General features: G+C 47.0%; 2 protein-coding genes across 6 annotated transcripts in view; one reads left to right on the top strand and one right to left on the bottom strand.

Annotated features, from left to right (window-relative positions):
• The window catches only part of LOC103814606 (hsp90 co-chaperone Cdc37-like 1), a 92,295-nt gene that overhangs the window by 60,663 nt on the left and 16,150 nt on the right, over positions 1–15,482 (top strand). The window lies entirely within an intron of this gene.
• The window catches only part of LOC127060967 (uncharacterized), a 425,101-nt gene that overhangs the window by 95 nt on the left and 409,524 nt on the right, over positions 1–15,482 (bottom strand). The window lies entirely within an intron of this gene.

Below are 15,482 nucleotides of genomic sequence, written 5' to 3' on the forward strand. Positions count from 1 at the left end.
ACAACAATGACATTCATATACGAGTCTCATCCTACAATCAGGTCTCCCTGAGGGTACACACCGTGTTGTTCCATCTTTCTGCATTATCCAACATGTATAACCTGGTCCTGAGCAAAGACAATCCCACGGATGGGTTGTCTGTACTCGAGGCAGGGTTGATCCATACTGTCTTTCCCAACAAACTCTGACATGGGCCACTGGGGCTTTATCTCCATCTACTATATTAAGGAGCTCAGAACTGAGCAGGACCCGCTCGGTTGGTGGAACCTCGAGTGTTAACTAACCAGGTAGCCTTGGCCAAATGCTGCTCCCAGTTTTTTAAAGACCCCCCACCCAATGCTTTAAGGTGGTTTTAACAATCCATTGTATCTTTCCACTTTCCCTGCAGCTGGTGCATGATAGGGGATATGGTACACCCACTCGATGCCATTTTCCCTAGCCCAAGTATTAATAAGATTGTTTTTAAAATGAGTTCCATTATCCAACTCAATTCTCTCGGGAGTACCGTGCCTCCAAAGGACCTGCTTTTCAAGGCCCAAGATAGTGTTACGGGCTGTAGCATGAGACAGGGTAGGTTTCCAACCATCCCGTGGTGGCTTCTACCATGGTTAATACATAGCGCTTGCCTTGGCGGGTTTGAGGCAGCGTGATGTAATCAATCTGCCAGGCCTCCCCGTACTTGTACTTAGACCACCGCCCCCCATACCAGAGGGGCTTCACCCGCTTGGCCTGCTTAATGGCAGCGCACGTCTCACAGTCACGAATAACCTGAGAGATACTGTCCATGGTTAGATCCACCCCTCGGTCTCGTGCCCACTATAGGTGGCAATCTACTCTGGTGACTGAGGCATCATGGGCCATTGTGCTAAGAATAACTCTCCCTTATGCTCCCAGTTGAGGTCTATCTTCAACTCCCCTATCTTTGCAGCCTGATGTACTTGCTGGTTGTTTTGCTGCTCTTCATTAGCCCTACTTCTGGGGACATGGGCGTCTACATGGCGAACCTTCACAGGTAACTTCTCTAACCGAGTAGCGATATCTTTCCACTCTTCCGCAGCCCAAATTGGTTTTCCTCTGCGCTGCCAGTCGCCTCTTTCCATCTCTTCAGCCATCCCATAGAGCGTTGGCTACCATCCAAGAATCGGTATACAAATAGAGCCTTGGCCACCTCTCTCTCTCTGCAATACCTAGGGCCAGTTGAATAGCTTTGATTTCGGCGAATTGACTAGATTCACCCTCTCCTTCAGTAGCCTCTGCGACCCGTCGAGTGGGACTCCATACAGCTGCTTCCACCTCCGTTTCATCCCTATGACATGACAAGAAACCATCGGTGGAATAGAGCGTAACGTGTTTCTTCTGCTGGCAACTGATTGTATGGCGGGGCTTCCTCAACCCGAGTCACTGGCTCTTGCTCCTCATCTGCGACACTAAAGCTTTCACCTTCGGGCCAATTTGTAATTATTTCCAGGATCCCAGGGCGATTTAACTTCCCAATTCGAGCGCGCTGCGTAATGAGGGCAATCCACTTACTCCAAGTAGCATTGGTGGCATCGTGGGTAGAGGGAACCTTTCCTCTGAACATCCATTCCAGCACCGGTAGTCGGGGTGCCAGAAGTTGTGCCTCTGTACCAACCACCTCCGGAGCGGCTTGGACTCCTTCATAGGCAGCCAAGATTTCCTTTTCTGTCAGAGTATAGTTATCTTCAGACCCCCTGTAGCTCCGACTCCAAAATCCCAATGGTCGGCCTCGGGTCTCGCCAGGCAGCTTTTGCCAAAGGCTCCAGGACAGACCATGGCTCCCGGCTGCAGAGTAGAGTACGTTCTTCACATCTGGTCCTGTCCTGACTGGGCCAAGGGCTACAGCATGAGCGATCTCCTGCTTGATCTGGACGAAAGCTTGCTGCTGCTCAGGGCCCCAGTGGAAATCGTTCTTCTTGCGGGTAACCAGATAAAGGGGTCTCACAATCTGACTATACTCAGGGATGTGCATCCTCCAGAAACCTATAGCACCTAAGAAAGCTTGCGTTTCCTTCTTATCAGTTGGTGGGGACATAGCAGTGATTTTGTTAAGAACATCCGTAGGAATCTGACGCCGTCCGTCTTGCCACTTCACCCCCAAGAACTGGATTTCTCGGGCAGGTCCCTTGACTTTGCTCTTCTTAATGGCAAATCCGGCTTTCAGGAGAATGTGAATGATCTTCTCTCCTTTCTTGAACACTTCTATTGTCGTGTTCCCCCAAACAATGATATCATCAATATGTTGTAAATGTTCTGGAGCCTCACCCTCTTCTAGTGCAGCCTGGATCAGTCCATGACAGATGGTAGGACTGTGTTTCCACCCCTGGGGCAATCGGTTCCAGGCGTACTGCACTCCCCTCCATGTAAAAGCAAACTGAGGCCTGCATTCTGCTGCCAGAGGAATGGAGAAAAACGTGTTAGCAATATCGATGGTCGCGTACCACTTTGCTGCCTTGGACTCTAGCTCGTACTGCAGTTCCAGTATGTCCGGTACAGCCGCACTCAGTGGCCGAGTCACTTCATTCAAGGCATGATAGTCCACAGTCAATCTCCATTCTCCGTCAGATTTTCGCACAGGCCAGATAGGGCTGTTAAAGGGTGAGTGGGTTTTACTGACCACCCCTTGGCTCTCCAGCTCTCGGATCATTTTGTGGATGGGAATCACGGCATCTCGATTCGTCCAGTACTGCCTGCGGTGCACTGTTGAGGTGGCAATTGGCACTCGTTGCTCCTCTACCTTCAAGAGTCCTACGGCAGATGGGTTCTCTGATAGTCCAGACAAGGTATTCAATGTTTAATACCCTCCATCTCCACTGCAGCTATTCCAAAAGCCCACCTGAATCCCTTAGGATCTTTGTAATAGCCATTCCGGAGGAAGTCTATGCCCCAAAATGCATGGAGCCTCTGGACCAGTCACAATCTGATGTTCCTGCACTCCTTCCCAGTCAAGCTCACCTCAGCTTCTAACAAAGTCAACTGTTGTGATCCCCCCGTCACTCCAGCAATGGAAACAGGTTCTGTCCCCACGTGTTCCGATGGCATTAAGGTACACTGTGATCCAGTGTCAACCAACGCTTCATAGTCTTGTGGCTCTGATGTGCCAGGCCATCTGATCCACACCTTCTAAAAGACCCGGTTTTCCCGTGCCTCTTCCTGGCTAGAGGCAGGGCCCCTCTAAGCCAGATTGTCCTTCTTTCCTTGGGCGTGTGCCTTAGAAGTTCCTTCAAGGGGATCGGACATGTCATCGTCATCATCATACTTAACATCTCGGCTACGAGCAACTGGAGCTGCTCTCTTTTTGCTGATACTTCCTCTTTCCTTCAAATCACGCACCCGTTGTGCCAAAGCAGCGGTGGGTTTTCTGTCCCATCTCCTCATGTCTTCTCCAGACTCACGCAGAAAGGCCCATAACTCGGCCCGTGGGGTGTACCTTCTCTGCCCATCGAAGGAGTGCCAACGTTGGATACCAGGGCTTCTAATTTGTACAGCCGAGATTTGAATAAGGTCCTCCTTAATCTCTTCCCGGAGTTTCTTATGATTCTCCTTGATTTTGTCCTCTAGTTTCTGCAGTCGGGTTTCCACTGCTGCAATTCTGGCATGAGTTGGGCCGTGCACAGAATCTGCATACGCTCTAAGCTTCTTTGACATATCGAGCACAGTCTCATATGTATCATCCCGTTTCATTATTGCTAGGGCAGAAGCGTATTCAGGTGGCCCAAGTCGCACAAGTTTCCTCCACATTACAGGTGTGCATGGTACCAGGTCTGGATCCCTAGTTGTTATATCATCTGAGAAAATGAGCTCTGCCACTGCCATCTCTCTCAGGCGTTGGATTCCCTGTTCTATGGTCTTCCAACGTGTCTGCTGTATATAGAGATCATCTGCACATAAGTATCTTTGTGCTACACTATCCAGACCCGTTCCCAGAGGCTGTGAGGGCTAGCCCTGCTCATCATACCTTGATCGATGACAGGATCATGTGACAGGGATCCCAAATGCCTCGCTTCAGTACCATCCAACATCGTAACCTCCCCTGCAGCATCCCAAAGGTGGACTAACCAACTAATTATAGATTCGTCAGGTTGTCGTCTGTAATCCTTCTTAAGCTCTGAGGTCCTTCAGAGAAAAGGAGTCAGTATTGGCTCCAGAACCTGTGCCCCTTGATGTGGCCTCTGATTTTGGTGAGGGTCCTTCTCCGGCATCATCATCATCATCATCCTCCACCTTTCGATCAGTCTTGCTTTTACACTTCCCACCTCTTGTATTAGCTGCAACAGCCATGGGTTGAGGCCTATTGTCTGATTCAGCTACTAGCCTGGAGCCTGGGATGTTAGCTGCAGCCTGGGTCACTGGGATAGTAACCAACTTATCTCCCTGTTCCCTTTCTGCTATCTGCTGCTCCACAGTATCTAACAGAGTACGGTAAACAAACGCCAAGGCCCAGCTCACTGCAGTGATTTTTTCCTCCTTAGTATTACCATGGCACTTCTCCCTCAAATACTTTGCCACCTCGACTGGGTTCTGAATTTGATCAGATGGGAAGTCCCAGTCTATAGGATCAGAAAATTCCTTTAAAGCCTGACCCATATGCTCCCATTTCCCACTCCAGTCAAGATTTTTCCTGCTTTGTTTTACTCCCAAATCAGGAGTCTCTCTAACCCCTCTAGAAATCTCAGCTTTCATTTTATATACACTCCAGACAGTATAGAAAAGGCTTAGTAAATTAAATGGTTTCTTTTAAACTCAGGGGAAATTCAATATTTTCTAATAGAGATGTCAACAATTTGGGGGAGAAGAAGGAAGACGAAAGCTGAAAAGCCCCTTCTTCTTCTTCTCCCCAAACAAACTGAGTACACAGCCAGGTCAACAATTTATACATTCCTGAAACAAAGTCCAGCATTTTAAACCCCTGACAAATCATCACACATAAGGCCAGCCCAATGACTATTCTGGTTAATGCCCCCCCGCCTACAAAAATAACTTATTAGGGATAACACCAGAGCTATTTTTGGGTAAGGAAATAACCCTAGGGACCACAAACGTAATAAAACTTCAAACACCCCTAGGGACCAGAAATACCGGCAGGCTTTCACCCCAAATGACATTATGAATTACCAATATGCCCACGAAACAACCAGAACCAAAAATATTATTGTTATAGGTTTTTTTTCCACTGTCTTTGGCCTCCGATTCCCGGCCAACGCACCAAGAAGTTAACTGTCCTGGTTTAGGACAAATTAGGGGAAATCTCCAAAAGGGATTCCCCTAAAAACAAACCTCCAACCACCCCTCCCCCAATACCGGGTTCAGGAAGGAATTCCTCGGAGGAGCAAAGTGGAAAATAAAACCTATTTAATAACAAGTAACAAAGGAACACTCCCCAACACAAGAAAAGAAAAAGAAACCAGGCAGTGTTGTGGAGGGTGCTGATCTTCTTCTCGCAGATTCCGGGGGGTCCTGGACGTCCCAGCTCAGGTCCGGAGCCGGTACAGTATCTTCAGGGGAGGGTAAGAAAGAGGGAAAGGGAAAGAAAAAAAAAAAAAGAGCGCAAAAAAAAAAAACCAAGCAAGCCAAGCTAAGCAGCAGCAGCCAGCCAGCCAAAAGCAAAAGCCGAGGTGCCCGGTCACCCTCACCCCCCCCCCACCCTGCCCCGCCGCGGCAAGACGGCCGGGGGGGGGTGGGGGGGAAGAAAGGCCAGGCACAACACACGATATTGGGATTAAGGCTGGCACCCCACGACAACTACTGAACCCAGTTAAGTATTTCACAGGCATTCCAGAAAGGAGGAGAACACACCAGGGCTTAACTTTCATTAATATAGGATCATAGTAAAATTCCATTTGGAAGGGATCTCAGGAGGTCTTTAGTCCTATCTCCTGCTCAAAGCAAGGTCATCTAGGGGTTAAACCAGGTTGCTCAAGACTTTATCCAGTCTGGTCGTGAAAGCCTTCAAGGATGGGGACTGCACAACTACTCTGGGCACCTTGATCCCATGCTTGACCAGCCTCACACTGAAAAAGTTTCCTATTCAGTCAGGACCTCTCTTGTTTCTACTTATGCCAATTGTCTCCTGTCCTTGCACCATGTGCCCTGTGAAGTGCCTACCTCTGTCTTCTTGATAGCCTCCTTATAGATAGTTGTCCTAGGGTGACGTTAGGATGCTGTTATCCCCATTCGTGTGTGTGTAATTTATGCTGGATATTATGTTCTGTGCCTTTAAGACTGGCAGAGTGAGAGTTTTATTTTGGGCCTCTTATCAGCCACTCAGCGAGACATACAGATAGCACCAGGACTTAGTGCTGCTTTTTGCTTTTTGCCCTGCTTTTTGTTTTCGCTCTTGCTTCTGCTTCGCTTCTGCTTTGCTTGCTCTTGCTTTTTCTTGCTTCCCCCCCGCCCCCCCACCCACCGTTTGGACCTGCCGAACCCGCTGCGGACTGGGATTTGAAACACCGAGAGAGTTTACACCTTGTGGCTGCAGCAGCTGCCTCAGTGCTGGAGGGACTGATAACAGCAACCACCCCCAGGAGAGACTTTCTGAATTTGTCATCTTTTTCAGAGCAGTGAAAGAGTGGTCTCATCCAGTATTGTTCATTGTGTGTGCTGGGGGGTGCTGTGCTTGTCAAATAAACAGGTTCTTTCCACGTTTCTCTGAGGAATTCTTCCCGAACCGGTTGGGGGGAGGGGGCGTGTGGGTTTGTTTTTGGAGAAGCCCTTTTTGGGGATTCTCTCCCAAATTTGCCCTAAACCAGGACAGTACTGAAATACTACTTTTAGGCCTTCTTCTCTTCAGGCTGAAAAAGATCAGTTCCCTCGGTGTCTCCTCATACAGCATGTGCTCCTGATAATCTCTGTGGCCCTCTGTGGTATTCTCATGCCCTCTGAACAGAGAGAAGCTGTGAGACAAGCAGAGAAGAAGGAAAACACAATTCTTATCTCACTTGCTGTGCCTGTGTTGTGCTAAAGTAGAATGCAATATGGAGATTGTTTACCCAAAGTAAGGATGTTTTGTTCCCTTGGCCTATCAGGGCCAAGAAGCGTGTGTGTGTCAGACTGTCATGGGACAGTCACAAGAGAATCAGAGATGAGTGCAGTTCTGTGCAGTTGTGAGCAAGAGTGAGTGCATGGCAGATTCAATTTAGATGAAATGTGTATAGGATAGTATAATAAAGTAATTCATTAGCCTTCTGATGATGGAGTCAGATGCATCATTCTCTCTCCCCTTCGTCAGAGTCGCCTTTGATTTACAATAGCCCTCCACTAAACATGTTTCAGCTGATCAATGTTTTTCCTGCATTGTACTGTGCCCTAAACAGTGTTCCAAATATGGTCTAATGAGTGCTAAGTGAAGGGGGATAACTACCCCCTTCCCATTAGATCACTTCCCTTGATCTAATGGCTACACTACTGCTAATACAGCCCGGGATTATTTTGACCACCTTTGCTGCCAGGGAACACTGCTGGCTAATGTTAAGCTTGCTGTCTATCAAGAGTTCCCAAGCCCTTTTCAGCACAGCTGCTCCCCAGCCAGGCAGGCATCAGCCTATATCTTTGTAAGGGGTTCTTCCTTTCCAGGTACAAGACTAGGTGCTTGTTCTTACAATCATAGAATGATAGAATCATTAAGGTTGGAAAAGATCTCCAAGGTCATTGAATTCAAATGTTAACCTATTGCTGCCATGTTCATCAAGAAACGATGTCCTTAAGTGCATGTTTTTTTAACAATTCTAGGGCAGCCTGTTTCAATGCCTGATCACCCTTTAATTGAAGAAAATTTTCCTAATATCCAATCTAAACCTTCCCTGGCAGAACTTAAAGCTAGGCCCTGTCACTCGTTACCTGAGAGAAGAGACTGACACCCACTTCACTACAACCTCCTTTCAGGTAGTTGTAGAAACCAGTAAGATCACAGAATGACTGGGTTGGAAGAGACCTTTAAGATCATCAAGACAAATCCATGCCATAACACCTCAACTAAACCATGGCGCTGAGTGCCACATTCAATCTTTTTTTAAATACATCCAGGGATGGCGACTCCACCACCTCCCCGGGCAGACCATTCCAGTAGTTTATCGGCGATTAAGAGAGACAGGGAGACTCTGATATGGTCAGAAAAATCCAAATTTGTTGTGGACTACAATGCTTATATACTATTTTAGGAAGACTAGTAATGTTTTACTACAATGATTGGGTTAATCATCACATAAACTTATACATTTTACAATATCTCTTGCTTTCAGAAGTTTGATGTAATTTTCTTTTCTGGTAGGTCCTGATTTAATCTTCAGCTTAGTCTTGATTTAATCAGCAAAGTTCTGTTTGCTCTTGCCAAGGTATCCTGTTATCAAATCTCTTATGCTAACCAGGTCCAAAGTCCATCATCTGTCTTATGTGTCCCAATATCATTTTATCACTCCCTAAAATATTTTTCCTAACATCCAACCTATATTTCCTTTGGTGCAGCTTAAGGCTGTGTCTCCTGGTTCTGTCAGTTGCTGCTTGGAAAAAAAACCAACCTCCACCTGACTACAACCACCTTTCAGGTAGTTGTACAGAGTGATAAGGTCACCTCTGAGTCTCCTTCTCTCCAGGCTAAAAAACCCCAGCTCCCTCAGTTATTCTCCATAAGGCTTGCGTTCCAAGCCCTTCACCAGCCTCATTGCCATCCTCTGGACGTGCTAAAGCATCTCAAAGTCCTTCCTAAACAGAGAGGCCCAGAACAGGACACAGTACTCAAGGTGTGGCTTTCCCAGTGCCGAGAATAGGGGAAGAACGACCTCCCTGGTCCTGCTGGCCACACTATTCCTGATACAGTCCAGGATGCCGTTGGCCTTCTTGGCCACCAGGGCACACTGCTGGCTCATGTTCAGTTGGCTGTTGACAAGTATCCCCAGGTGCCTTTCTGCCTGGGCACTGTCCAGTCACACCGTCCCCAGCCTATAACGCTGCAAGGCGTTATTGTGGCCAAAATGCAGGACTCAGCACTTGGACTTATTAAACTTCCTCTTGTTAGACTCTGCCCATCCATCCAACTGTTCCACGTCTCTCTGCAGAGCCCTTCTCCCTTCCAATAGATTGACACATGCTCCCAGCTTAGTGTCATCTGCAAATTTACTAATGCAAGACAGTCTCGGGATGTCTAGCTGGTCAGAGTGACCCCGAGATGAGTTAGAAAGTCTCTTTTCCCAGCCCGGTGGTCGAAGAAGGAGTCAGAGCTCTTCATTTCTTGGTCTTAATTTTGTTTATTGTATCTTATCTATAAAATTCTTTCTCCTGTCCTGCCGAGGTCCGCTCAGCAAGACAGTCCGAGGCACTCTGCCCGCCTCCCAGGCGGTGTTATCTTTTTATAATAAAAACTATCTATACAATATTTACAATTATTTTCCAATACCTATCATCTATGTTAGATAGTGAGCTTCTACTCTAAACCAGTCTTAGAGTGCCTACATCACAGCAGAAGATGGAGGCCAAGAAGAAGAAGGAGAAAGGCTGGACACACCCAGATTCCTCCATCTTGCCCCCTGAACCCCCATTCTAAAAACCCTAAAATCTACTTTTTCACCCTGTGATAAATTCACTATCATTCTACTTCAACTGTGGTGGCTTGTAACCCTTCAAATAAAGGTTGGTAATTGTTTTTTCCAAGGGCTAAATCAAAGGCACAGGGGTCTTGGGCTCTGTGCCAAGGTCTCTGAGCCCCCTGACAGGGTCTTGAGTCCTCCAGGACAGCTAGAGAAATTTCCTGGGTTCCCACAAGACTGAATACCCTCATCCATGTCATCAATAAAAATATTGAACAGAACAGGCCCCAACACAGATCCCTGAGGGACACCACTAGTGACTGGCTGCTAGCTGTATGCAGCTCCATTCAACACCACTCTCTTGGCCCAGCCATCCAGCCAGTTCTTAATCCAGCAAAGAGTGCTCCTGTCCAAGCTGTGGGCTGCCAGCTTTTCCAGGAGTATGCTGTGGGAGACAGCGTCAAAGGCCTTGCTGAAGTCCATGCACACAATATCCACAGCCTTTCCTGCATCCACCAGGTGGGTCATCTGGTCATAAAAGGAGACCCAGTTGGTCAAACACAACCTACCCCTCCTAAACCCATGCTGGCTAGGTCTGATACCCTGGCCATTCTGTAAGTGCTACGTGATGACACTCAATATAAACTGTTCCATAACCTTACCGGGTACTGAGGTCAGGCTGACTGGTCTATAATTTCTAGGATCCCCCTTCCCACCCTTTTTGTGAGTGGGCATCACATTGGCCAGCTTCCAGTCATCTGGAACCTCACCAGTGAGCCAGGACTGCTGGTAAATGATGGAGAGAGGTTTCACAAGCTCATCTGCCAGCTCTCTCATCACCCTGGAATGGATCCCATCTGGTCCCATAGATTTATGAATATCCACGTGTCTCAGCAGTTCTCTGACTGCCTCCTCTTGGATAACAGGGGGACCATTCTGCTCCCTGATACCATCAACCCACCCAAGAGGACAATTGTCCTAAAGGCAAGTCATCTGCTCACTAAAAACTGAGGCAAAGAAAGCATTAAGCACCTCTGCCTTCTCTTCATCTGCAGTTACTAAAGTTCCCTCCGGCATCTAATAAAGAATAAAGGTTGGTCTTACCCTTCCTTTTACTACTGATATATTTGTAACACCATTTTTTTTTACCCTTTAGAGAAGTTGCCATTTTAAGTTCAAACTGAGCTTTGGCCTCCCTAATTTTTTCCCCTACAGGCTCTAGCAGCCCCCCTAAATACTTCCTGAGAGACCTGACCCTCCTTCCAAAGATGATACATCCTCTTTTTATTCCTAAGTTCCTCCAAAACCTCCTTGCCCATCCAGGCTGGACATTTGCCTCATCGACTCATTTTTTGGCACACAGGGACAGCCTGTTCCTGTTGTACCCTCAAGATCTCTGTTTCGAAGCACGCCTACCTTTCCTGAACTCCTTTGTTTTTAAGGGCTGCTTCCCAATGAACTCTCTGAATAAGTCTCCTAAGTAAGCTAAAGTCTGCCCTCCAGAAGTCCAATGTAAAATCTTATTTATGTTCCTCCTGATTTCACCAAATATCGATAATTCTATAATTTCATGATCACTGTGCCCCAAGTAACCTCCAACCACCACATCTCCCACCAGCCCATCTCTATTTGCAAACAACAGATCTAACATAGTCCCTCCCCTGGTGGGCTCACCCACCAGCTGTGACAAAAAGTTGTCCTCTACACACTAAAAATTTCCTGGACTGCTTTTTTTCTGCTGTATTAAGTTCCCAGCAGATGTCTGGCAACTTGAAGTCGCCTACAAGAGCAAGGGCTGATGAACCTGAAACATTCTCTAGCTGCTTAGAGAATAAGTTGTCCACCTCTTCTTCCTGGTTGGGTGAATGATAACAGACTCCCAGGAGGATGTCAGCCTTGTTGGCCTTCCCCTTAATTCTTACCCATAGGCATTCAACTTCATCATCATTAGTTTCAATACCCATGGCATCAAAAGCCTTCCTAATATAAAGGGTCACCCCTTCACCCTCTTTTCCCTTTCCTGTTTCTTCTGAAGATCTTGTAGCCATCCAGTGCAGTGCTCCAGCTTTGTGAGTCATCCCAACACGTTTCTGTGATGGCAATTACATCATAGCTTTGCTGTTGCACCATGGCCCCCAGCTCTTCTTGTTTGTTACCTGTGCTGCACGCATTGGTATACATGCACCTCAGCTGGGCTACTGATTTCACCCCTAACTCAGGCTTACCACCCTTGGGCCTGCTTCCAGACAGCCAAGCTGAATCCCCTACCCCCTTCAAACCTAGTTTAAAGCCCCCTCAACAAGTTCTGCCAGTTCATGAGCTAAAATCCTTCTGTCCTTAAGAGAGATGGAGCCCATCTGGTTCCAGCAGGCCAGGTGCTGTAAAAGTTGCCCCATGATCCAAGAATCCAAAATTCTGCCGATGGCATCAACCCTTGAGATACTTATTGATAATGTGAGCTCTCCTATTCCTTTTACCATTTTTCTCAGCCACCAAGGGGACTGAGGAAAAGACTACCTGCACCCCTGTCCTATCAACCACTTGTCCCAGCGCCCTAATGTCTCTTTTAATTGTCCTGACATTCCTTTTTTCAATCTCATCACTGCCAGCCTGGAGTATCAGCAGTGGTTAATAATCAGAGGGCTGAATTAGCCCAGGAAGTCTCTCAGTGTTGCACCATTCACTACCACTCTCTGGGCCTGGCCCTCCAGCCAGTGTTTTGCCCAGCAAAGAGTACACCTCTCCAATCAACTGACTTTCAGCTTTTCCAGGAGAATGTTATGGAAGACAGTGTCAAACACTTTTCTGAAGTCCAGGTAGACACATCCACAGCCTTTCCCTCATCCACTAGGTGGGTCACCTTGTCATAAAAGGAGATCAAGTTGGTCAGGCAAGACGTGCCTTTCCTAAACCCATGCTGGCTGGGTCTGATGCCTTGGTTGTCTTGTATGTACCATGTGATCACACTCAAGATTATCTGCTTCATAACCTTGCTGGGCGCTGAGGTCAGGCTGACAAGCCTGTAGTTCCTCAGATCCTCCTTCTGATCCTTCTTGTAGATGGGTGTCACACTGGCCAACCTCCACGCATCTGGGACCTCCCTGGTTTGCCAGAACTGATGATAAATTATGGAAAGTAGCTTAGCAAGCTTTTCTGCCAGCTCATATTAGATATTAGAAAAAGGATTTTCACTGAAAATGAAACTGTTACCAAAATCTGAGGATAAGACAGGGCTTGTCTGAAGCTTCCACTTGTCCTGGGACACCCAGCTGAAGGGTGCTGTGAAGGTCTAGGGAATCATTTCAGAGGCAAAAAGCTCTGAGTATTAAAGAAATAAATTGATTTTTTGTATATGATTTTATGTGAAAAGTGCAAGAAAGACATAGAAAAACAGAGCAAATGTAAAGTCTGGAAGTATGTAACGAGCTATAAATAGATCTGTAATGTAAACCAGCAGAAGTGTTTAATGCCTGTGAACAACAGTCCGGAAGGGTGGGGTTATATTTTTAATGATATTGAATATATGCAGGAAACTGGGACACATATCCTGGACTGCATTTTTGACATTACATTAGCTCCAAATGCCCTTGGATTGAAGAAGGAGGGGCAGAAAGGAAAACGGAACAAAAAAGTGACTTTAGAGAGGCCACAAGTCTCATGGACTTTATTTAGTTGTTTATGGACTCAAAGTTTTGGGACTGCACTTTCCTAGATCATAATGCTTAGGGCTATGTTGTGGTTGGATACCGGCTAAATGACAGGCATCCCCGAAAGCTGCTCACTCACCCTCTAATGATACAGCTGGGCAGCGGAAAGAAAAATTTAACAGAGGGTTTATGAGTTAAAAACCAGGAGAAAACACTCCAAGGACAAAACAGGTTCAACTTAGAGATACAAAGTGAGTTTATTGCCAACAAAATCAGAGGAGAATAATGAGAAGTAAAATTAGCTCTTAAAAACACCCTTTCTTCCTCCAGTCCCTCCTTTCTTCCCACCGACAGCGCAGGGAGACAGGAGGGTGGGGAATTTGGTCAGTTCATCACCCCAGATTTTCTTCCACTGCTCAGGGAGAGAAGTCCTTCCCCTGTGAGACTGTGGGGTCCCTTCCCATGGGAGACAGTTCTCTGTGAACTTCTTCAGCGCGGTTCCAATCTCACAAGCAGCAGTCCTCCCAAAACTGCTGCGGGATGGGTCACACTTCCATGGAGTGTTGTCCTCCAAGGATAGGCTGCTCCAGCTTGGAAGTGGGGGCCCCCTCTCTCCACTGGGTCTCCCACTCTGGATCACAGCCTCCTCCAGGCATCCACCTGCTCTGGTGTGGGCACCTCCCCCATGGGCTGCGGATGAATCTCTGCATCCCTCTTGGACCTCCATGGACTGCAGGGGGACAGCCTGCTTCACCATGGTCATCACCATGGCCTGCAGAGGAATCTCAGCTCAAATGCCTGGAGCACCTCTTCCTCTTCTTTCTGCATTGACCTTGGTGTCTCCATGTTGTTTCTGTACAAAAAAATCACACTATGAAAAGTCAGTGTCCATAAAGGAGACAGAGGAGTCCTGCAGCTTTATTCAAATAAAGGGAGACAGACCACTGGGACACATGGGGTTTTCTCTCTCTAGGTTTCGGAGAGCACTGCCTTCTTTTATCCTAAACGCCTGGCCACATGTTGCCCTCTTCCTTTCCCCATTGGCTGAGGTACTAGGAATGTACAGCCTTCTGGAGCCACCTGCCATGTATCCCCCCCCTGAACCTGTTATTTTCCCCCAAAGTTCAGAAACTCAGACTTGAGGAAACCCACTTGTCTGTTCTAGGAGCCAAGCTGTCTGGGCTCTGTAAACAAACCTGGTGCTTGAAGTTAGTAGTGACATTAAGGCCCATTTCAAAAACAACACACATCTTCCCTATCATTTCCCTCACATGTTTTCACCACCTCCTCTTTTCTAGCTGGAAAATTGCAACTGCACACTACTTTTGTTTTGATTCCTTCTTAAATATGTTGTCACAGAGGCGTTACCAACATCTCTAATTGGCCCAGCCTTGGCCAGCAGCATTTCCATCTTCAGAGCCATCAGGGATTGGCTCTGCCAGACATGTTTGAAGCTTCTAGCAGCTTCTCACAGAAGCCACCTCTGTGGCCGCCCCACTACCAAAAAGCAGGCCATGCAAAACCAATATACAGAAATTGGGAAGGAAGGAAGGTCTGGGAAAACAGAAAGACATGGACATGATGAGGCAAGTCCAGCAAAAGGCCATGAAGATGATTAAGGGATTGTCATACAAGAAGAGGCTAAGAGAACTGGTACTATCTAGCCTTCATAAAATTGAGGGAGGTGTGTGTGTGATCTTACCATTGTGCATTAATACACACACAAGTTTTGGCTTATGTTTGAAGTAACCCTTATGACATGGTTGGCCAAGTTCTGTCATTAGCACAGTGACTCAAATGAGCAGAGTGGGTCTAATCAAGAACAAAATTTCATGCCACTGGTTGCTACTGAATTAAATTTTAATAACATCTACTATGCCAGCAATAAACCATTTCCCAGACCATTTTTCCTGGTTTGAGAGGAAGTGAGTTTTTTGGGATGCTGTGGTCAAACCAATAGGTGCTCAGATTTGAATATTGGCACCTGGTGTGGCCACTGAGGACATGTGGAGTTCGGCTGTTTGTCTCTGTCTCCACACACGCTTAGGGTGGTTCTGGTAGGCTGTGTCTCAAAAGATGGGTCTGGACTCCAGGATTTTCGGTCTTCAGAATTGTTTATTATATCTTATCTGTAAAGTCCCTTCTCTGCCCGACTGGGATCTGACCAGCACGGCAGCCAAAGGCACTCTGGCCACCCCCAAGGCGGGCACATCTTTTATAACAAAAACTACGTATGTCATATTTACTTTTCATCCCCAATACCTATCAGCCTCGTCACCGGATACATTCTTACCCCAGA

The sequence above is a fragment of the Serinus canaria genome, chromosome W (genome assembly GCF_022539315.1).
Source record: "Serinus canaria isolate serCan28SL12 chromosome W, serCan2020, whole genome shotgun sequence".
NCBI classification, from domain to species: domain Eukaryota; kingdom Metazoa; phylum Chordata; class Aves; order Passeriformes; family Fringillidae; genus Serinus; species Serinus canaria.